This window comes from Canis lupus, chromosome 1, assembly GCF_048164855.1.
Source record: "Canis lupus baileyi chromosome 1, mCanLup2.hap1, whole genome shotgun sequence".
In the NCBI taxonomy this organism is placed as follows: Eukaryota; Metazoa; Chordata; class Mammalia; order Carnivora; family Canidae; genus Canis; species Canis lupus.
In genome coordinates, this window is record NC_132838.1 from 92,127,491 (window position 1) to 92,149,905 (window position 22,415).

Sequence of the window (22,415 nt, forward strand, 5' to 3'; positions counted from 1 at the left end):
TCAATTTCCCAGTGCTCTAACTAGGTATCCAATACTTCAATCCAGTGCTGATACTACTCAAAGTCAGCAAAGACCCCACAAAGTAAAGGCTTGGTCCCACAAGATGCTCTCACTTTAGATACTAGCCACAAATTGGGTCCCTAGGAAACCTGCACATCTGCCCAACTGATTACAGATTTGCAGGTTCCCATGACTCCCACTCAGGTTGAATAATTTGCTAGAACAGCTCAGGAAAGCACTCAACTTTCTATTACAGCTTTTCTCCAAAGGATGTAACTCAGCAACAGCCAAATGGAAGAAAAAGGTTCATAGGGCGACGTGTGGGGTGCGGGGTGGGGGTGGGGAGGTGGGGGGGAGGAAGTATCCAGAACTTCTGTGCCCTCTGAATGTCATCCACTCAGCAAATCAACATCTTAACCAACCTGAAAGCTCCATGAGCCCCACTGCTTCAGAGGTTTTATGGAAGCTTCATTACTAAATCATTTACTAAATCACTGGCCACTGGTGATTGAATTAAATCTCCAGCCTTTCTTCTCCCTAGCGGTTGGAAGCTGATATTCATAGCCCTCTCACATGGTGGGTTTCTGAAGCTATCTAAGGACCTGTATTCAGTCACCTCATTAGTATACAAAAGATACTCCTAACACTGAAAGTTCCAAGGATTTTAGGAGCTCTGTGCCAGGAATGGGGACAAAGACCAAATATATTTTTTTATCATGCCATGTAGCCACGTCCTATCATACTGTCTGGTGCGTAACAGACAGTTATATTGGCTATTAATGATGCAGTCTCCTCAAGCCACTCTAGAGTCCATCCATCTTTCCTTTCTTCTTTCCTTTCCTTCCTTCCTTGGGATTACTGAAATTTTTTAGCCAAAATTATACATGGTTTTAAGATTCTCCTCCCCCTTTTAGTTGGGTATTCAAGAAAAAACAAACCATGACAAGACAGGTCTCCAGAATCTTAGGGCATTTCACACTCTTGACATTCCAAGCCCTGGGAGACCCAATGGAGAAACATTCAAAAAGACTTTTCAGAGATGGAACCAAACCTACTGATTTACAGTCTGTTGCAGTCTCCTTGGTTTCATACCTTATTTTTTACCTTTGCAATCAACAGATTCTGCTGTCCCAAAGAGACGTAGGAAGCTAGGGTTGGACATTTGCTGGGAATGCTAGAATATTTTTGCTTATGTCATATGTTGTGCAACATGCCACTGAAAGGACTTTATATTCTGGATAGTTTCCCAATGATATGAGTCCCACCTTATGCTTTTAAAATCCCAAGTGATCAGCATTTTACATAACATAGGGAAAACTGGGTTTCTGCCAAAGGAAACTCTGAAACCAAGGATAAAGAAAATGTGGAATGGAGTAGAGGTATTTTAAAATGCATTAACAGAGAAAACAAAAGTGAAAAACACACATAGGTCCATTTGGATTGAATATATCTTGAAAACATGGTGTGAAATTCCAGTTTAAATAAGGGTTGGGATAAGGGTGTTTAAGTTTTCTATCAGCAGAGCTAGCCCTCAATCTGATGGACTGTTAGGCTTCTCTCTAGTTAGTAACAGCCTTCTACTCTTAACAAAAATGAGCCAAACTCTAGGACCAAACTCTGAACTCTCAACCTAAACAGGTGTGCAAGGGCTTGATGAGGTCCTTTTAGAGAATATTTTCAGCCCTGCTCACACACCCACGGCCCACCTTCCTATGGAAGTATATACCCTTCAACCTGAGCAAAAGTTACTCCTCAATTTCTTAAACCCAGTGTCCTCTCTGGCCACCCCTCCTCCCCCGGGGCATATGACGCCTCTTTGATGAGCAGCACACAATATCAACACTTCAGGCAATGATAAGAAAATGCACCCAAGCAGAGATGGTGATATACAGCTTGCACAAGTTTGCTGGAAACAGATACTGATACTGGAAAGAATGGCCTATGGCAGCTGTTCTAAACCCAGTTGATAATTCTAAATGACCTTGGGGAGGGGTAGCCGGGAACAACCAGTGAGTCTTTTGAAAGAGGCGATGGTGAGACAGAATTGGGCCCACCAAAGAATAATAGATAAAGGTGGATCCCAGGTGTCTTTTTAAAGCTACTTCTGCCCATCATACAACAGAAAAGAGGCACATTGATTATTTTTCTTTAATGTCTCTAAACAATACTCACCTGGATTGGGTACAGTGGCATGACAAGGGAAACACTTTCAAAATATACATGTGCAAGATCTTCCCTACCCAGCCAGTCACCCACCCACCCCACCATCCTGACAAACCCTATGTGGGGGGAAACCTATGTATTTTGTAGGAGCTCCCAGGGCTTTCTGATCCTCCCTCCTCCCTTCATCCCGACTTCTTCCTGGTTAAGATTCACTGAGTGCTAGTTCTCTATTACACTAAATTACTAGAAAGAAATATATTTGGGTCACATATCTTAATTCCCTGCTGATACACCTTAATGGAATTAATATTTAACAATACACACTTGACTTAGATCAGAAATGCCTTATAGAGGTTATCTACTTAAATTTTACATTGTTAAACCTTCTGGAAAATAAGTTTCAATGATTGGATACATTACCCAACATCCATCACATAAACCCTTCACAAAATTGCAGGTCTGACAAAAGGTGGTCCCCTCCACCACCACCCCAGCAAAACACATCTGTCTTTCTAACAGATGATGATGAAGAAATAATGTAAAGCATTTGCCCTGGTGCCTCAGCTGCTAGAACACAAGCCTGTTTTACCAAGAACTGTGCCGGCTGGCAAGGATCCCTAGAAATGGCTTGTAAGGCAGTGTGGTCCAATAGAACTTTCTGTGATGATAGCAATGTTCTTTGTCCATATTGTCCAGTCCAGTAGCCAGGAGACACAGGTGGCTGGTGAGCATTTTCAAGGTGACTGGTGTGGTGGAGGAATGAATTTTAAATCGTATCTAATCTCAAGCAATTTAAGTTTAAACAGCCACATGTGGCTCGTGGTTATATTGAGCAGCATGGTTGCAAGGCCACTTGTAAAATTTAAACTGGTGGTTAATACTTACACACAATAAGGCAAGACAAAAGTTTTATGGTAGTTTCAACGGATGAGCAAATGCTACGTTTAAGTTTTAAGAGTGTCACAAGACTTTTAGTAGTATCACAGTTGGCCCTTGACAACTCAGAAGTTGGGAGCATGGACCCTCCACGCAATCAAAAATCCTTAAACAACTTTTGACTTTCCTAAAACTTTACTAGTAAACAGAGGCCTTACTGATAACATAGAGTCAATTGACACATATTTTAAATGTTATGTATCTTATATATCATACTCTTACAATAAAGCTAAAGAAAAGAACATGTTCTTAAGAAAATCGTAAGGCAGAGAAAAATACATTCACAGTACTGCATTTGCCAAAAAAACACCCCCATATAAGGGAACCCATGCAGATCAAATCTGTGGTGTTGAAAGATTCAGCTGTATTTGGAAAGACTTCTGCATGTCCAGGGCTGACTGCGGCCGCTCTTAATAAAAAGGAGAAGGCTCAGATCATCTGTGGAGCAGCCTGATTTAACTGGATGTGGCCCCTGTCCTGAACTGTCAAACTTATGAGGCTGGGAGCTGAAAACAGAATTGCTGACTGTCCTCTGAACAGTGCCACCATATCCTGCTTGAATGGCAAGGTGGTAACCTTTCCTCTCTCTACAGCCAGGGACCCTCCCCTGTTGCAACCCCATCTGGTAAAGGGTGGGGGGGCAGGAGGTGGCTTCAAAGTTTGCTTTGTTAATTCGCACCTGGAGAATGTGTGCTCTTGATTTAAGGAAGGGCCCATTGGGCTTTGCAGGGTTTCTCAACCTTGACACTAGTGACATTCTGGGGCCCATAATTCTGTGTTGTTGGAGACAGTCCTGTGCTTTGGAAGGTGCATCCCTGGTCTCCCTCATTAAATGCCAGAAGCATCTCCTACCCATCTCAGAAGCGCTAACCAAATGTTTCTCCAGGTAGGGTCAAATATCCCCTGGGGACCAAGTCATCTCTGGTTGGAACCACCATTCTAGAAATAAGTTTTTGAACTATAGTCTACTTGAGAAAGGAAGCCAATCTTTGTTTCTTGTTTTTTTTTTTAAATCTCTAGTACCCAGTAGATGTCTGTTACTCGATGTGCACTCAGGCATTACTTAGATGAAAGAATAAAAGGCCACTATTAATTGTTAACTTTATAAATGTCCCCCTCAGTGCCTAGCATAGTGTAAGAATCAATACATATTTTCTGGCGGTTAATATTTTTACAGGTTTTTAAAAAAAGCAGAAATTTCTACTACTATTTCTGAGGCAGAGAAATGATGGGGAAAATAAATCTTTCTCATACCTTCATGTACATGAAGCAATTATTTCCTGGCCTCTCGGGGTTTTCAGCAAACAGTGCAAGTCTAGAAAATATAGTCTCGCCATTTCCAAAAGCACCAGGATTGTCTGTGTGTGAGGACAGGATGCATCTCAGTCTCAGTCTCTTCACAGAGGTTTGTCTGGGTGCTGGGGTCAAGAGGATTCCTTCCTCCCTGACTGGGGGAGCTGATCATCTCTGGCACCAGATGAGACCCCTAGGAACCCCTGCTGCCAGGTTTCCTGTAAGAGAAAAACAGACAGCTGGCTTCAGTTCACAGTCCTGAGCCTTTAAGATGCACTCCCCAGCACGTGATGCTTTTATCTCACAACCAAACCCTGGAGAATGAGCCTACCACTTAATTAAAGCCAAACCCATCGCACCTAAAACTTTGGAGATGATTTACCTCCATGGACACATGGCACAGCAGAGCAGAAGGAAGTTAAAGGCATTCCTGCTGTGCACAGATTTCAACAGATGATGTGTTTGGTATAGTCTGCCCTTCACTATTTTCCTCAACTGTTTACGGTACTTAACACTTTTTGGAGGAGATTTTTCATTTAATGAAAAATATCACTTTCCAAGTTCCATAGCGCTGGCTGTACATTTAAAGAACCGCTGTATTCAAACCACCACAATGATTAAGTCACATTGCTATTTAACCAAGGACAAGGCCAAAGCATTTATTACCATTAGACAAGAAAGCGAAGGGGAAACCCATCCCTTCCTTTAGAGTACTTTGCTGGAGACATACTGGAATCACCTGGGCAGCAATAAAGTCTCAAGACTGGGGCCACAAACCAGAGGAAATCAGAATCTCAGTGTAGTACTAGGCATTACAGATTTTTTTAAAGTAAATGTTTGATTTTGGAAGAGCTTTAGGGTTATGGAAAAAATTACAAAGAGACTACATACATTTTCCATATACCTCATAGACAGACATACCCATTTCCCCCTATTATTAACATTTTATATTAGTATGGTACATTTGTTACCATCAATGAGCTAATTATTTTTTTTTTAGATTTACTTATTTGATAGAGAATATGCACACATTCCAAAGGGAGAGGGAGAAACTCAAGCAGACTCCCCACTGAGTGCAGAGCCTGACTCTGACCTCCATCCTATGACCCAGAGATCATGACCTGAGCTGAAATCAAGAACCACCCAGGTGCCCTTAATGAACTAATATAGTTACATTAACTAAGATCCGTAATTTTTTTCATGTTTCCTCAGTTTTTCCCTAGTTTTCTTTCTGTATTCCAGGATCCCATCTAGGACACCACATTACATGTAGTTGTCATGTCTTCTGAGGCTCTTCTGGGCTGCAAGAGTTTCACAGACTTTCCTTGTTTTTTGATGACCTTGATAGTTTTAAGGAGTACTGGCTAGATATTTTGTAGTGTCCCTCAACTGGGATTTGTCTGATGTTTTTCTCATGATCAGACTGGGGTTACATGCTTTTGGGAAGAAGACTATAAGATGAAGCCATTCTCATCACATTAGATAAAGGGTACACAGGTCAACATGAGTTGTCACTAATGATATTGACTCTAATCATTTGGCTGAGACAGTGTGTGTCAGGTTTCCCCCGAACAAAGTTAGTTTTTTTTTGTCCCTTTTTTTCTTACTGTACTCTTCTGAAGGAAGTCACTCTGGTCTATACTTTTGCCTTTTCCAGAATGTCATATATTTTGAATCATATAATGCATAGCCTTTTCATATTGGCTTCTTTTACTTAGCAACTTACATTTAAGATTCATTCATGTCTTTTTGTGGCTTGATAGTTCATTGAGAATCTTCCATTGTATAGATGTTTACCAAGGTTTGTTTATCCATTGACCTCTTGGTTGATTCTAGTTTGGGAAATCATAAATATAGTTGCTATAAACATTCCTATGCAGATTTTTTTGTATGAATATAAATTTTCAAAACAGTAACTTAAATTTTCAAATCAGTGAATATGTAGTTCAATCACTGAATGATGTAGTAAGACTACACCTATCTTTGTAAGAAAGTGCCAAACTATCCTCCCGTGTCTGTACTATTTTGCATTCCTACCAGCAATGAATGAGATTACTTTGTTGCTCTAGATCCTTATCTGCTACTGGTGCCAGTTTTTACATTTTAGCCATTGTAATAGATGTGTCATGTTGTCTCATTATTGTTTTAATTTGTAATTCTCTAATGACAAATAATGTTGAGTATCTTTTTACTTGTCAGTTTTCCATCTGTATACTTTCTTTGGTCAAGCAGCTGTTCAGATCTCTAGCCCTTTAAAAAATTTGATTGTTTTCTTGTTAAGTTTTAAGAGTTGTTTGTAGATTTTGGATATAAGACCTTTATTGGATATGTGTTTGGAAATATTTTCCCAGTTGGTAGCTTGTCCTTTGGTTCTCTTTATAGTGTTTTTCAGACAACAGAAGTTTTTATTTTAATGAAGTCTGATTTCTCAGTTTTTCTTTAAGAAATCATGCTTTGCATCATATATTTACAAACGCATCATCAAACTCAAGGTCACGTAGCTTTTCTTCTGTGTTTTAGTCTAACAGTTTTAAAGTTTTGTATATTACATTTAGGTTTATCATGCATTTTGAGCTCATTTTTGTAAAAGTGTAAGGTCTGGGACTAGGTTCACTTTTTAAATTTTGTTTTATGTACAGACTTCCAATTGTTCCAGCACCATTTATTGAAAAGCTTTCTCTGTTGCATTGCCCTTGCTCCTTTGTCAAAGATCAGTTGCCTATATTTGTCTGGGTCTATCTCTGGGTTCTCTATTCTGTTCCACTGATCTATGCATCTATTGTTTCACCAATGAACACAGTCTTGATTCCTGAAGCCTTATCATAAGTCTTGAAATTAGATAGTGTGAGTTTTCTGATTTTTTTCTTTTTTTTTAAGTTTTCCAAATTAGTCCAATGTATAGCCAATGTGCCTTGGAAGCAGCTGGGAATAGAAGGAAGAACATGGATTTTTAAAGTCAAGCAAACTTTGTTCAAATTCTTGGTCTGTAGGCAAGCCATTTGAAATCCTGGAGCTTCAGTTTTCTTTTCAGGAAATGGGGGGTTAAAATGCTTACTGGCAGGGGTTTTTGTTGTTTGTTTGTTTTTATAAAAGCAATTCCTTGGAAAACCCCAGCATAGGGATGAGCAAGCAGCAAATGAGTAGTCAAGATGAATTCCCTTTACTTCATTTTGAATGCTTTCTGGAGTGTTTTCTTAGTGTACCCTTAAACCATTTAATTCCAAATATTATCAAGGACTGGCATAGTTTATTATTATGAAATATCTCCCAATAGATGCATAAACATGTAAAATGGGTTATAATCCACATTTTTGCTACTCCTGGAAACTGGCTGCCTAGACTAAAAAAATAATCCTATTTGACGGTCTTTTTTAGAAGGAAGTGATTCATGTTGAGCCCATGGGGAATTAATTATGATCTATTTTTTAACGGTTTAGGGAAGGGATAGGAATTTACTGACTGCATGGAAACAATAATGAGAATAAGTAACAAATAGCACAAATGACTTAAAAAAAAAAAAGGTGAGGAAAGTGCCTTTTTAAAAAATAAGGTAAACAGGAAAATGACCAGGAAGGACATATTTTTGAAGCAACAATAGGATCTCTTTATGATTATACCTTTGTACTTCTAAAAACTGGGCCATTGTTTGAGTACACATTTACATAAGTGAGATTATTAGGTTAAAAGTACAGGTTTCAAGATTTTGGTATAAAGTCTTGTTTTCTAAAACACACATCCTTTATTCTACAAAGTAAAAAAAAATATGTACACAAGCAAGAAAACAAGCAAACAAAAAACTAAAAGTCAGGAAAGGTGAGAAGAGAGAAAAATAAAAGAACTGCATTTATCCACTACATCTATGTCCCAAACTTCCTAGGAATTATACACATTTAAATAACTTAATCATCATGACAGGGATCCCTGGGTGGCGCAGCGGTTTGGCGCCTACCTTTGGCCCAGGGCATGATCCTGGAGACCCGGGATCGAATCCCACGTCGGGCTCCCGGTGCATGGAGCCTGCTTCTCCCTCTGCCTGTGTCTCTGCCTCTCTCTCTCTCTGTGACTATCATAAATAAATAAAAAAAAAATTAAAAAAAAAAAATCATCATGACAAAGTTAATACCATTCTCACTTCATAGAAAAGAACTGAAGTGTCAGAAAAGCTAAATAATGGGCTACAAAGCAGACAGTTCACATGGCCGAGCCAGGAATCCAAGTATGCCTCTAAACCAAGCACTCCAGCATCTCAAACATCATTATACCATACTGCTCTGATTCTTTAACATCTCAAAAGGAGAAAGAGCGTGAGAAAATGTTTGACTTCTAAAAAAGATCCCCAAAGTGCCTAGGTATCTTATAAACTGGATCCTAATTTGTACTTATTTTCCTGTAGGGATATCCTAAGAATTCTGGTACTGCCTCCTATTGCAGGGCTGAAAGGAAAGGATTCTTTCATTTCTTGCAGGACACGGACAGGCCCATGTTCACAATGGCCTTCCCAAGACGGTAACCCTCCTCTGGCACATCCCCAGGAGTCATTAGTGAATCCCGGAGCCCTCCATGCCTGCTCTCAAAAGATCTGCCAGCCCAGCAGCAGCAGCAATAATGAGACTCGGCCACCGTGTAACAGATGCTGGTGATTCACCGGAGAGGGGGGCAGGTCTTGCTGTGCCTCCCCTTCCTGCCACAAACATGAAGCCCAACCAAGCTGCTCACAATAAAACTGACGACAAAACTCAAAGAAAAGAAAATGTCAGGGGTCAGAAGTGGCCACAGAAACCACTGTAGAACCCAATTAAAAGTTGGTCTTCTCCAGCTTCACTTGTGACAGGTATTTCTGTGTGCTTACCTGCTTTCTTTCCCTGAGGATGGGTGATGAGACATAAACCAGCAGAGTGGAAAACGCTGCCCCAAGAAAGGAACTGCTAGAGAATTCACAGTAGCAGGTGCAATGCAATGTAGGAGTAATTAAAGATATTGGAAGAGTAAACAACCTTCCGTCGTGTAAAGTAGAAGGAGATGGGGAAACTGGGGACTTAAATTTCAGAGACTTTATTCATAAGAGAGATATAAGGCTATCTTGTCACAGTCATGCTGGGAATCCCAGGTGGGAGAGTTTTAAAAACCAGTTGTCTAGGGTCTGATCCTCCATTTTGCTAGCCTAGAAACTAAATTTTGTCTACTTATTCAGAGCTACTCAGGTTCTCAGGGGCTTCCATGCTCACTGGGTTATAAGATCCCAAAACACAAACCAGAATGCCAAGGTGTGGTTATTGTTTTTCATTTGTAATATTTTTCATTTGTACCCTTTTATTTATAATAGTTGGGGGAAATTTGCTATTAATTATAATACTATTGCAGGGAATCATCCTGTATTGGTTAGCTATTGCTGTGTAACAGCCACACCCAAATTCAGAGGCTTCAGACAATTAGCATGTGTTTTTGCTCACACATCTAGGGTAGCAGGGCAGCTCTGCTGATCTGGGACAGGCTCAGCTGCTCTCTCCTGGGCTCACTCAGGCACTTGTGCTCACCTGGTGTTTGGGCCACATGGGCTGACTGATCTAACACATGGCTAGTATAGTCCAGCAACCTGCCAAAGATGTAACTGTTTCTTGTTTCTCATCATTGAGCAAGTTGGCCTAGGTGTGTTTCCATGGTGGTTATACAATGTTCAGACAGAGAAAGAGAGAGAGAGAGAGAAGTATTTATGGCCTCATGAGAGCTTAGGCTTAGAAGTAGCACATCATGACTTCCCCCACAGTCTGTGGCCACAACAAGTGACAAGCCAGCCCACGTTCAAGGGGTTAAGAAACAGTCTCTAGCTATTGACGAGATGAGTTGCCAAGTCACATACAGGATACAGGAAAGGTAATAATTACAGCTATTTCAGCACCAACCTTCCATACCTCCCTTTCTTAGGCTCTTAAATATTGAATTAATAAGCAGAGGCCATTTGATAAAAATAGAATCAAATATAACTGGATAGTGCTCAGGGGTTATTTCAACCAGGCTTCCAAAGAAGCTGATAAACTATACTTGCTCCAAACCCAGAATGTACCAAACACCAAATTGCCTCTTCCCCTCTCCTACCCCCTCAGCCTTCTCCCACACATCCTAAATGTCCATTTGGAAGTCATCTCTCAGAGTGGATTCTTTCTGCAGATGCCTGCCACTAAACTGTCCATTATGCATTGCTTTTTGCTGCCTTCAGTCTTATGGTGGCACCTGTTTCCACATAATAGATTTACTTCCTGTAGCTACTACAGTAACTAATATGTTTGTGTTTTAGTCAATAAAAATTTAATTGCTGCTAGAGGTGCTTCAGGAAGAGAGAGTAGAGAATATTCTCTCTTGTCTCCTGCCCCCTCCTTGGAGCAGAAAGGAAATGGTGCTCGTGGAATCTGGAAATAGAATTTTTTGTTTGTTTGTTTGTTTTTCTTTCATTAGCAGATTCTGTAATGACCACAAATTTATGGATGGTTTGTAACCAAGTGGAAGAGGCCAAATCTCTGTGGGCTGCACAGGTTTACTGCAATCTCAGGAACATTTCCTGAAGTATCCTGGAACTGAAACCTATTTTGCAGAAATCCAAGGAGCCCAAACCCCATTAGAGTAAATTAGCATCTAAGTATTCAACATGGCTTTGGAATGAGTCTCTCTGTAAAGATGAGTTTTCTAGGTTACTATTTCATTACACAATGCCCTCCTTATGAGAGCCCAAGGGAGAAATTTCTCTCTGTTCTCAGAATGGGAAACAGTCAGGCTGCTTCTTAGTACCTGGGATGGTTTTGTGGTGGCTGTTATTACAGATACTGTAGATCACATATATGAAGGCATCTCCTTCTTCGGGCAGTTTAGCACCAAAAGTGAGACCCATCTGTAGAAAATCCATAAGACCTTTTGGTATGAATTTTAGACCTTAACCTCATACCTGACTTTGCCTTATCTTTCCTAGTTCTATACACTCTCCATTCTGCCTTCCTCACTCAATGATTGTTACGGTTGTTTTTTTTTTTTTCTATTTAAGATACTTTTTTTTTTTTTTCTAAGCAGGCTCCACACCCAGCATGGTGCCCAATGCTGGACTTGAACTCACAACCCTGAGATTAAGACTTGAGCTGAGATCAAGGGTCAGATGCTTAACTAACTGAGCCACCCAGGGGCACCTATTTAAGATACTTATTAAGCAGAACTAAATGCATTTTAGAGCCTACGAGACTAAAGAAGCAAACAAATACCAATTTCTCAAGAAAGCATAGTTTAATTTTTTTTGAATGCTTAAAAAATTTCTTTGATTTTATCTATCCTGATAAGGACTCTTTCTTTTTGATTTCAGATACTGTGGCCTGAGTTAATGATACTTCTCAATAGCTCAACATTGGTCTAAGAAGACCCTTCTCAGTTTCTTTCTTTCTTCCCTTTGATTTCACTGCTATTCCTCATCTATCCCAAGGCAACCATATCAACGTGTTTAATGCAATCTGTTCTGCTACCCTGTGTTCTTATACAACATATAGTTTTATATGCATGAATCTTAATGGTATGTAACTATAGTTATAAACCTCAATCTGTTTCTTTTTCATTCAGCCCATGTTTTTAAGATTCATATATTTTGCTAAGGGTACATCTACTCTGTTACTTCTCTCTGCTGAAGAGCATGAACCCAACACATGTGGCCTCTCCACTCCCCAAACTACCTCCAATACCCTCCCTGCACCACCACCACCCCCGACACACACACAAATATTCTGTGAGGACAATCCTTATATCCAGGATGAACAGTTTTAAGAGTGAAAGTGTGCTATCAGTAATTCCACAAGGACAGCAGATATATACTGTAATTGTCCTAGGCAAGACAAAATGCCTTGTCACCTTACTCATTTAGGATCCTCATGAACTCTGTGAATACCTTCTTGATATATACCCAAGAGTGGATTTGCAGAGTCAGGAAGTATACACAGGCTTAATCTGCTATCATGACCAGAGCCCCCTGCAGGATTTCTACACCAGTTTAAACTCCCATCAGCAGCGCCTGAGGGCTCCCGTGCTCCCATGTCCCTGCCCCTGTCACTTGGCAGTATCCTGATTTTGCCAGTCTAGTATATGTAAAGAGATACCTCATTGTTAATTTAACTTGCATTCTTTAATGAGTTTGAGCATCTATCTCTTCATGTTCTTGTTAGATTTTTCTATTTATCCTTTCTGTGAATTTTGATCTTGTATCTTAGCCCATTTTCCATTGAGGTATTTGTCTTGCTGATTTGCAGAAGATGGTACTTTTTCTAAAGTGAGCATACATTTCTTTGTCTTCTTAAACTGTATAAACACCATAACTATCCTTTCTTGCAGAATTAGGGTCACATGATGAGCATATGGATTGCTGGGGTTATAAGATGCTATGAAACAGTTTGATAAGTACAAACAAATTGTAGTGGACTAAATGGCGTCTCCCCCTCCAAAAAAATTTCATATATTGAAAATCTAACCCACAATGTGACTATATTTAAGATGTGGCTTTAAATGAGGTCATATGTGTGGGATCCTAATCCATGAAGGCTTGTGTCCTTATAAGAGAGAGACATCAAGTAGGTGGTATGCACAGAAAAGTTTACTCTAGGTGGGACTTCAAGTCAGATACAGGTAAAAATATTAAATGCATTTAAATTACTTTTCTCTTTGGGCACTTGGAGGCATCAGAACTTGCTGTTTGACAGTTGGAATGCTTTATACAAATTAACCAGTGATGCCATTTCCAGGAAATTTTTCAGGATATAGGCTGTTTTCAGAAATCAGGTATTTCTTCCTCTGGAAAAAAAATCAGTGAATTCTTCTTCAACTTCATGATTTCCTTTTTCTTTTTTCAAGATTTTATTTATTCATGAGGGACACAGAGAGAGAGAGGCAGAGACACAGGTGGAAGGAAAAGCAGGCTCCCTATAGGGAACCTGATGCAGGACTCAATCCTGGGACCCAGGGATCATGACCTGAGCTGAAGACAGATGCTCAACTGCTGAGCCACACAGGTGCCCTTCCTTTTTTAAACTTATTTTCCAAAGTAATGTCCTTCCCTGATACCACCAAGTTTCCTAGAGAAAAATATATGTGGCTCAAACACCTTGTTGTTCTTAAAAACTTTTTGCTTTTGCAATTTACAATGTCCAAAAACACTGGAGGGTCTAGGATTTTTCCAACTAGGAAGAGTTTGTCATAGGCCCTGTAGATGGCTTCAGGGACACTGCTAATTATCGTGCTATTTGTTTGTTACCTGCAACATGTCTAATGCAAACGTTGTGATCAGTTCCTAGGAATGTGTAGGGAACTAGCTACAAGCTGCCATCATAAACCCTACTAGAAATTATTTATAATACCTAATGTAACACCATGTGGCAGCATTCCACAGAACTGAGCTTATCCTGCTGGACTATTCCCTATCAGACTTCAAATCTCTAAGTAACCAAACCTTCTTCAGAACTCCTTTGAAGCCCTAATGCATGCCCTGTATTTCTACAGAGGTTAATAGAACTTGGCCCAACTTTTCCTCAATGGTCGCCTCCTCCACCAGCACCATCACCACCTCCACTCACACTGGAGAGCTGACTTCTGGTCCTTGGAGGGGGGTGCACTCACTTAATCTTCAGATACCCAAAGGACTCTTTACCTGTTTCCCATTGTGGTATTGCTTTTTCCTTTTTACTTCTCCTTGCCATTGTATTTATTTTTCACTATTATTGTAATATCCTGCTGTTTATAACCTCAGAGCCACTCTGCTGTCCTTATCTGTCACTCCTATTCATAGATGTTCACCTTGTCTTCTTTTCTATGTCCTTTTCCTGTTGCTTCTCTCATGCTCCCTGGCATTTGGATGAGCAGAGCATCCATTCATTCTCATTGGCCCAATAGAGCAGGTCTCCTTCCACCTCCTGAAATTGCTTGTGTAAGCTGTGTGTGCACGTGTGTGTGCACATGTGTGTGTTTTCCTGGAGTGAGGATGTAGAAGACCTATGGATGACCTACACACCTAACAATTCCCAATTCATATGTCCTTGACGTCCTTTACCACAGAGGCCGAGAAGCTGAAAGTTTTCAATTTGCCAACTTCCCTTATTTTGACCAATGACAAGGAAAATATCCTTTCTTGAATAAAAAGCAAAGAGGAAAGTCCTTTACTCTTCATTCTTTCCTGTGATTCTTGTGGATAAAAAGCACAGACATAAGTAGCCAACCAGCAAACATGAGGCTGTCAGCCTGAGAATGAAGGCCTATACATTTGGTAGAAAGGGCAGAAAGTTAAGAGTTTTAAATCTCTAATAGTATCCTTGCACCCCCATCCAGCTCTGGACAGTCTACCTTCACACATATTTTTACATATTATGAAATAAACATACACACAATTTTAAAGAGGAGAAGTAAAAATATCAACAGAAATTCTAAAATTTTCTTCCTGCTCCCTGATTGCTTTGTTATATGCCCTAGAGGCAAGCATCCTATTTTGGAGGCCTCTGCTAAATAATCAAGGTACTGCTATTAACAGAAATCAGTAAAAGTTAAAACAGCAATGACAAAGAAGGGGGAAAATACCCAGAAAAGTATACTCTAAGATAAGGTGGTAATGTTCACTCATTTTTGTTTTATATGTAAATGACTAGAAGGACATACATAGCATGCTAATGGTGGTAGTTTTAACTTACTGTATGTTTGAGCCCTCTTCATCAACCATGTACTAATTGGCAGTGAGAAAGACGAAGAAAAAGAAGTGATATTTTAAATCTCCTATTAGTTCAATACAGGCTTTTCCCCCTCCCTTCCCAAATTTACTTTTTCCTTCCAGGTACCCTTGTCAGGGTGCTGAGCGATCTCCAGCCAGGCAGGTGTGGTGAGGACTAGAGAGGAGGGTACATGGCCTCCAGCCTACTCTAGGGTGGGGGGGGAGGGTTGGAAAAAGGAGAATGAGTGTCCCACAAAGCACCACCCTTTTGATGAGGAAACCCTCCCACATATCAGGGGGGTTTTCCCATGTCTCATTCCACCTACCACTGAATTGTCCCAATTCTATCCTGTCATAGAATGATGGGCATTTAGCCCTGGAACACCATCTAGCCCACTCCTGCCTTTTCAGAGACAGAAGAGCAAGCTCTGAAAGTCAAGGGTATGTCCAAGGTCAAAGAAGACATGTAGGCAGCAGAGTGGGGATCAGAACCCATTCAACTGGTAACAACCACCATCACTACCCACCCTGATCACCTCAGGAGATCCTTCTTACAGGTTGGGCATTGCCCCAAGTGCCATCTACATAGTCTCTTACCCTTATAAAAGCCCTACACAAGGTAGGTGTTGTCCCCTCCATTTTGAAGTTGAAGAAACTAAGGCTCAGACAGATCATGTGGTTTTTCCAAGGCTAGAAGGAAGCAGAACCAGGAGTTGAACCCAGCGCTGTCTAGCCCTTTCTACCACTTCCGCTGATTCAAGACAGGACAGTGTTTTCCGATGTTACACATTTGCCTACAACGCAGTTTCCCATAATTCCTCTAGAGGGGTCCTCAGCTACTGGAGTCTCAGGAAATCATTTCAGTACCACCTCCCTCTCCCCTTGGGTGCAAAGAACGCCTCCTGAATGAGCCTATTCTCTCAGCAGCTGGTGATATTTGATTTGATTAACACCCTGGGACCTATCACCAGACGTAAAGATGATGTCTAATTAATTGCTTACATTAAAGAGCTGGCACGTCTTGCATTCGGTTCACACTTCCAGCTTCAATCATGTTTTTGCTTCAACAATAATATTTACATGATTAGCAAATAGTCGAGTCATACTCCAGCATGGACCTAAGCTGGGTGTGGGACTTCCCTAAGCAGATGTCCTTGACAGGTGTAAAGAAATAGGCTTTTTTTTTTTTTTTTTCCACAGCAAGAGCCATGAGCAAGCTCTTCTGCTGGTTTTTCAATAAAAGAATCATGATTGGATTAACAAATATTCATTGAACACTGACCTATTCTATGTCAGTCATTCCATTTGCAAGGCCCTGTGGGGGCCAAAAAGAAGTGCAGTCACTGAGAAGTCACATTAGACTTAACTGTGTTTTCTTTCCTTTCTTCTTCTTTTTTTGTCCCAGATGTAGATTCATAGATTAAGAAAAGACACTCTGCATTAGACATGTGAAGTTTCAATAGGCATTTGCTGAGCTCTCCAGAGATCTTATCAAGCAAGAGGAGGGAGAGTTTGTGATGTGAGATGACTCCAGGGATGTGAGTAGAGGTCAAGCTGAAAAGAGGTGATGTGCCACCGTACTATCCTATGTAGTATCTTTAATCAGAACATGGATAAGGACACAGAAAAGCAAGATTCTATCTTCTGACAACAGGAAATTGGAAGGGATAAGGCAGCATTTTGGATGACAAAGTTCTTGACAATGGGCCAAATTCTAACATCATGAAATTGAAACAAATATCCCAGAACCACCAGACAGAGGGAAGATGTGGCTTTGTGCAAAAGGCTTGGTTGAGATCAGCCACAAGCTTAACACAAGACAATGGTGTGACGTGTGCTCCCAAGTCACTAATGTACCCATTTGACTGCATTTGTGAAGTATCTACACTTAGGATCGGAGAGACTTGTTCTAATTTTCCCTAGTCCACCCACCCTCATGCAGTGCATTCAGCTCAGCTGTAAGAAGGTTGACCGTACACCATATTCTACTCAGGACGCTTTTTAGAATGAAAGGATTTTCAGATGTAGATTAAGCCTGGAAAATAGGCATGAACAAAGACTCCTAGACAAACTGGAGTCTATGTTGCTTAGTTGTAAGGGATTTAGACAGATTGGAGGGTGTTCCAGAGCAGAGGCTTGAGGATGGGCAGGCCTCAAAAACAGATTAAAAAATAGATCTATCTTTGAAGAAAGAGATGGTGAGTCTGAAAAAGAGCAGTGTAAGGTTTATAGGAGAGCTACTATCAGAAATTATAAGGGCAGCATGTAGATGAGAGAGGGACCTGGGGGCTATAGGTCCTCAGGGGTTCTACTCTCGGGTAGCCAAGTGACCTCCAATAGGAAAGATTTTTTGAAAGCATGCCTGGCTATATCCATCAGTTCCTCGTTCACATGCCTACCTAGTTCCTCAAAAAATCCACTAAGGGGGACCTGGTGGCTTAGTTGGTTAAGCATCTGCCTTCAGCTGAGGTCATGGTCCCAAGGTCCTGGGAGAGAGCCCCACTCCAGGCTCCCTCTCCCTCTGCCACTTCCCCTGCTTGTGTGCACACACATGCTTGCTCTCATTCTCTCTCTCTGTCAAATAATAAATAAATAAATTATAAAAAAAATTCCACTGAAATAGCAATACTTCCTTCTTAGTGAAACCAAGCTGGTTTTCTTCAAAAACATTATTATTATGTAAATATATGGTGGTGGTTCTGTCTTTTTTCAAAGAGAACTTATTTTATGGAAGTTAGACACACATTGACCTTTGACCCCGGGCCCCCTCTGTAGTTTTAGGTTTTATATACGCTTTGCAGGAAACTATTGAAAGGAGAACTCTTTCCAGGATTGTCCTTTGTACAGACCAACACAAATACCATATTATACTGATGTAAGACACTAACGGTCATGAGATGCATCACTATTAGCTGCCATTAATAAAGAGGAAAAAAAAATCCACCAACTCAACTATATCCCAAGCTCCTTCATATCTGACTTGTCCCTTTCAACTCAGAACTGGCATGTTGTTCCCATTTTCCACATGATATTTGTGTCTGTGTCATCAAGAGCATCAAGAATGTAGTATTTCTTTAAAAAAAAAAAATCCACTATTTTCTCCAGAATTTTCTTCCAACAAGTAATACTTGATGTTACTTTTTTGATCTAACCAGCAAATGACAACAGTAGGTTTTCAGACAACAATGAGGATTTTATTCTTTCTTCAAATAGTCCTTGAATTGTTTGCTGACTGAAACTGTGAGGGACACTGTCCACTTCTGCCACCATGAATAATAACAAAATCTGTTCTGCATGGACAATGGCCGCTACCTCCCACATGGCACCTGGTCAACAGATGCTTGGGATATTAGAATGGAGGTCTGGATGTAGAGTAAAATCCAGTAACTCAATCTACCTGGGTCCTTCTGTCCTGGATTCTTACACCCTTTACCTGATCCTGTGATAACCTCTATTAGTTCTTTACACTAGCTAAGAGTCTTCTCAAAAGCTCTCCTGGGTTGTCCTCATTTCACTTGATGCCCAACCATTCTACTTTGGAAGTATTCCTAATTTTTTTCAGTTCAGCTAGTCTTCCATTTTATGCCCTTCAGCTGGTGGAAGACAAAGCAAAAATGGGAAGGTCAACCAAGATTTTGCATCTCAAAAGAAGGCATGCTTTATCTCTGCTTTTATGAAGAAGAGCTATGCAGCTTGATGGTATAGAGATAGTTCTTAGCTCTGGCCATGAAGCAAAATAATTTGTTAAGATTTTTAAAATCTTTTTCCAGGGGTGCCTGGGTGGCTCAGTTGGTTAAGTGTCTGCCTTCGGCTCAGGTCATCATCCCAGGGTACCGGGATCCAGTCCCTTGTCAGGCTCCCTGCTCAGCGAGGAATCTGCTTCTCCCTCTGCCCCTCCCCCCTGCTCATGCTCTCTCTCTCAAATAAATAAATAAAATCTTTTTTAAAAAATGTAGGTTCCAGTGGGCTATCCCAACATCCACTGACTCAGACTCTCAGGATTAAGGACAGAATTGAGGGAATTGCACTTGTACTTTTAAAAAGAGTTTCACATATTGGTGTGATACGTCATGTAGGTTATACACCATTAGGAGGAGGAGGACATTAGGCATTTTCCAGCTCATGCAGGGACAGCTGTCCTGACATACATGAACACAAATGTGCAGCTCTAAGTGTGCTGCAAAAAACAATTCCTATGGATGGACCTCAATTCTATTCAAACCATAATATTCATACCATTCTGTATTCAACCTGATTGAACCAAGGGGTGGTAGGAAGGATATTGCCATGATCGGGTGTGGGATGGGCATGGCAAAAGCACTGGTAGGAGACAAAGGATGAGATTTTCCTTTTTCCAACCTTCCAGCCTTCCCAAATGCTGCCTGGTCTAAGGCCATGTGGGGGTGGGGGGTGGGGGGGGCGCTCATCCTCCATTCTCTGTCCACAGCTTTGCAGAACCATTTCAGGAACAAAACAATTTGGGCATAATTCTTGTTCCCCGATTTGGGGATTGTCTGTAGCCTTAGAGTGCAAGGTTGTAGTAATGAGGGCCTACCCTCAGAAAATATGATCTGCCAAATCACTGCACGAAAGGACACCGGAACACATTTTTGTGGCTGTGGGAGAGCCCTGACATCCTCTTCTTAACCACCTCCTTTTCAGCAAACATTTTCTGAATTTTACATAAGTATTAAGAACCCACTGCTCCCATCTTGTCTAGGGTCAGTAAATAACTGTTGATTCTACATTTAGCACTGTGGCCTTTTAATTGTGCCAGGGAATTCTGAATGCCGTTTCTACACCAAAGCCCAGCTCACCTCTGACCTCTCAGATCCAGGAACCTCTTGCTTACATCCAAGCAAGAGTCTAAGAGTCATAGTCTCCTATGAATTTCTTTTCTTTCTGGGCCTAAAGCAGGGGCTGGAGGTAAAAATGCAAGAGGTACAAATCATTGTAAATCAGTGCTGATGGCTGAAATGAATATTTATACTGTACTTAATGCTTATTCTCTTGCTACCATGTATTGAACACACATTATGTGCCAGGCCCTTTATCTATATTCTCTCATTTACTCCTCACCACAAGCTATGAAGTATGCTGCACTGTCCACCCTCGTGACAGAAACAGGCTCAGGTTAAGCAGCACCCCCAAGGTCATGCAACAAATAAGGGCTGAATTCAGGAATTAATCCCAGATCTTATTCAAAGCTAAAGCTCTTTCAAACACTGATTGTGTTGGAAAGGCAGTGAGGAAAAAATAATATAGGACTAATGGTTGAGTAGATGGATAGACCAATAAATATGTCATAAACACATAAATACACATAGATACATGAATATAATAGAGTCTATCATGCAAGCGAGGTGGTCGTTACATGGGTATTCAGTGAGTGATTCTTCCACTGTTTCATGTTTGAAAATGTTTGAAATAAAGCGTTGGGGTGAAATAGAAAAGCAGTGAGAGAATCAAAGCCATGCCAATTAAACATTCTTTCCAGGATCTGTCTCATGTTTCTATAATTATGTGTTTCAGAAATTTAAATTTAGTTAGACAACTATGTATTGAAGCTTTCTGATGTACCAGGCACCAAAATACCTGGCAGCCTAGGATGCTACATTCATGGTAGGTGCTGTGAGGACATAAAACAGAACCCCAGAAGGGTTCACACACAGAGCTGACGCTAACTCAACCTATGATCCAAAGCTAACTTTGATAAGGGGCTATAATCAATGTGTGAAGTGCTGAAGGAACACAAGGATGGAGAGGTCTGGAAAGGTGCCTGGGAACAGATGCAATTTGAATTGTGCCTTGGAAAAAAACAGGGAAGAAGTCAAGAGGCCTAAAATGAGTTTACTCAAAATACTTCTGACCTTAAACATGTGGGATTCCCCCGCCACACACACCCCCCAACCAATTCTCCAATACCAACTGGGTGTCCTGCAATTCAATTCATTTCTGACACTGTCTGGACTTAGTCAGAGCCCACAGTGTCCCAAGACTGCCCTTACTTCAGAGGCCAGTTGAAGGCTGTGGATTCTCTGTTACCACTCGGGTGGCACTTCTGAGCACCGGGGACTCATTTTAACCCTTGCCTGCTGGGCTGACACCTTCAACCTCTGGAGAGCCTTCAGACTGCCTGTACCTTGGACACCACTTAGCCAGGTCTGTTCTGGGGTTTGACAGTCTTTGAGTTCTATAGGAAAGTGAGTGATACACCTACTACTTTCTGCCAGGTTGCTGGACACACAGCCTCTTTCCAGAGGAGGAGAGAGGCCACCAGATCCCAAGGGCCTTCTCTGCTTCTCCTCTACCCTGCCATTTTCTTTCCCTCCTCCTCACCTCCTCTCCAACAGCTGAGAGCTCCTGCCCCATCACCGCCCCTGAATCTAGACCCTTCCCTGCCTCCCTGCCTGTTTACCTGCAAAACTTCACGTTCTACTAGAGGCTAGAAGCTCTGCTCCAACTCATTATATAATTACTATGCCAAGTCCCTTTAGGGTCTTGAAAATTAAAAGCCCATTTTCACCTCTATTTTTTTGGTAAAACTCCTTTATTCCCTGATATAATAAATGATGCCTAAAAATGAGGCTTGGATGGGGGAGAAAGGGGAGGAGGCAGAGGCAAGAGCAACTGCCAGAGAGAGAAAATCAGTTAATACTGTAAAGCTATCATTCTGCCAGTGTCCTCACCACTGCCTGTAAATTTGGTTCCTCTCTTGAGCAAAGAGGCAAAGGCTCTACTCCACACCCTCCTTTCGGTTCTTATGTCTCAGAAGAATTTTGCTTCCACGTGACCTGTTCTCAACTAGAGGTTGAATCCCAAGGTGACCCTAATTCCAAAAGAAGATGAATCTCACACCTCGAGAGTTGCCTTGGTCTTAGTTAACCGCTGACTCTCTGGAGGTTTTCTCAAGAAACGTAGCAGAAGAAACCCCAAGCTGCTAATCACCAAAGTGTACAACAGTTTAGAAATATAACGATTTGCTGATGTTAATTGAATGGCCGGTGTGCCTGATGGATATTCTGTGAACAGTTATAACACGAGACCCTTCATTTGGGGCCCTGTGCTTCATGAATTTCCTGTGCCAATAATCACCACGGGGGAGTCAGTATTTCCCAGACTGCTACCTGGCCACGCGTGCCTCATCTCTTGCCCCACTTGCTGAAAATTTCCATTTGCATCCCTGTGGCATGCCTTCCATCTAGATCCTTTCTTCAGTTTATTTCTCTCTCTGGTTCATATGACAGTCTTCTATATCAACCATGGGGCCTGAAAGAGAAATTACTTGTCAGTTTAAAAAATCTTGAAGTAAAAA

At 41.1% G+C, this 22,415-nt stretch overlaps 1 long non-coding RNA gene across 2 annotated transcripts in view; it reads right to left on the reverse strand.

Annotated features, from left to right (window-relative positions):
• Positions 1-22,415, reverse strand: part of LOC140640365 (uncharacterized) — a 150,604-nt gene that overhangs the window by 64,757 nt on the left and 63,432 nt on the right. Inside the window, exons 2-4 of one of the 2 annotated variants that reach the window (XR_012037075.1) lie at positions 22,228-22,369; positions 19,918-20,020; positions 4,354-4,610 (exon numbers count right to left, since the gene is read on the reverse strand). This is a non-coding gene — a long non-coding RNA (uncharacterized lncRNA). The remainder of the gene's footprint in view (positions 1-4,353; positions 4,611-19,917; positions 20,021-22,227; positions 22,370-22,415) is intronic. The other variant, XR_012037083.1, reaches the window with a different exon arrangement.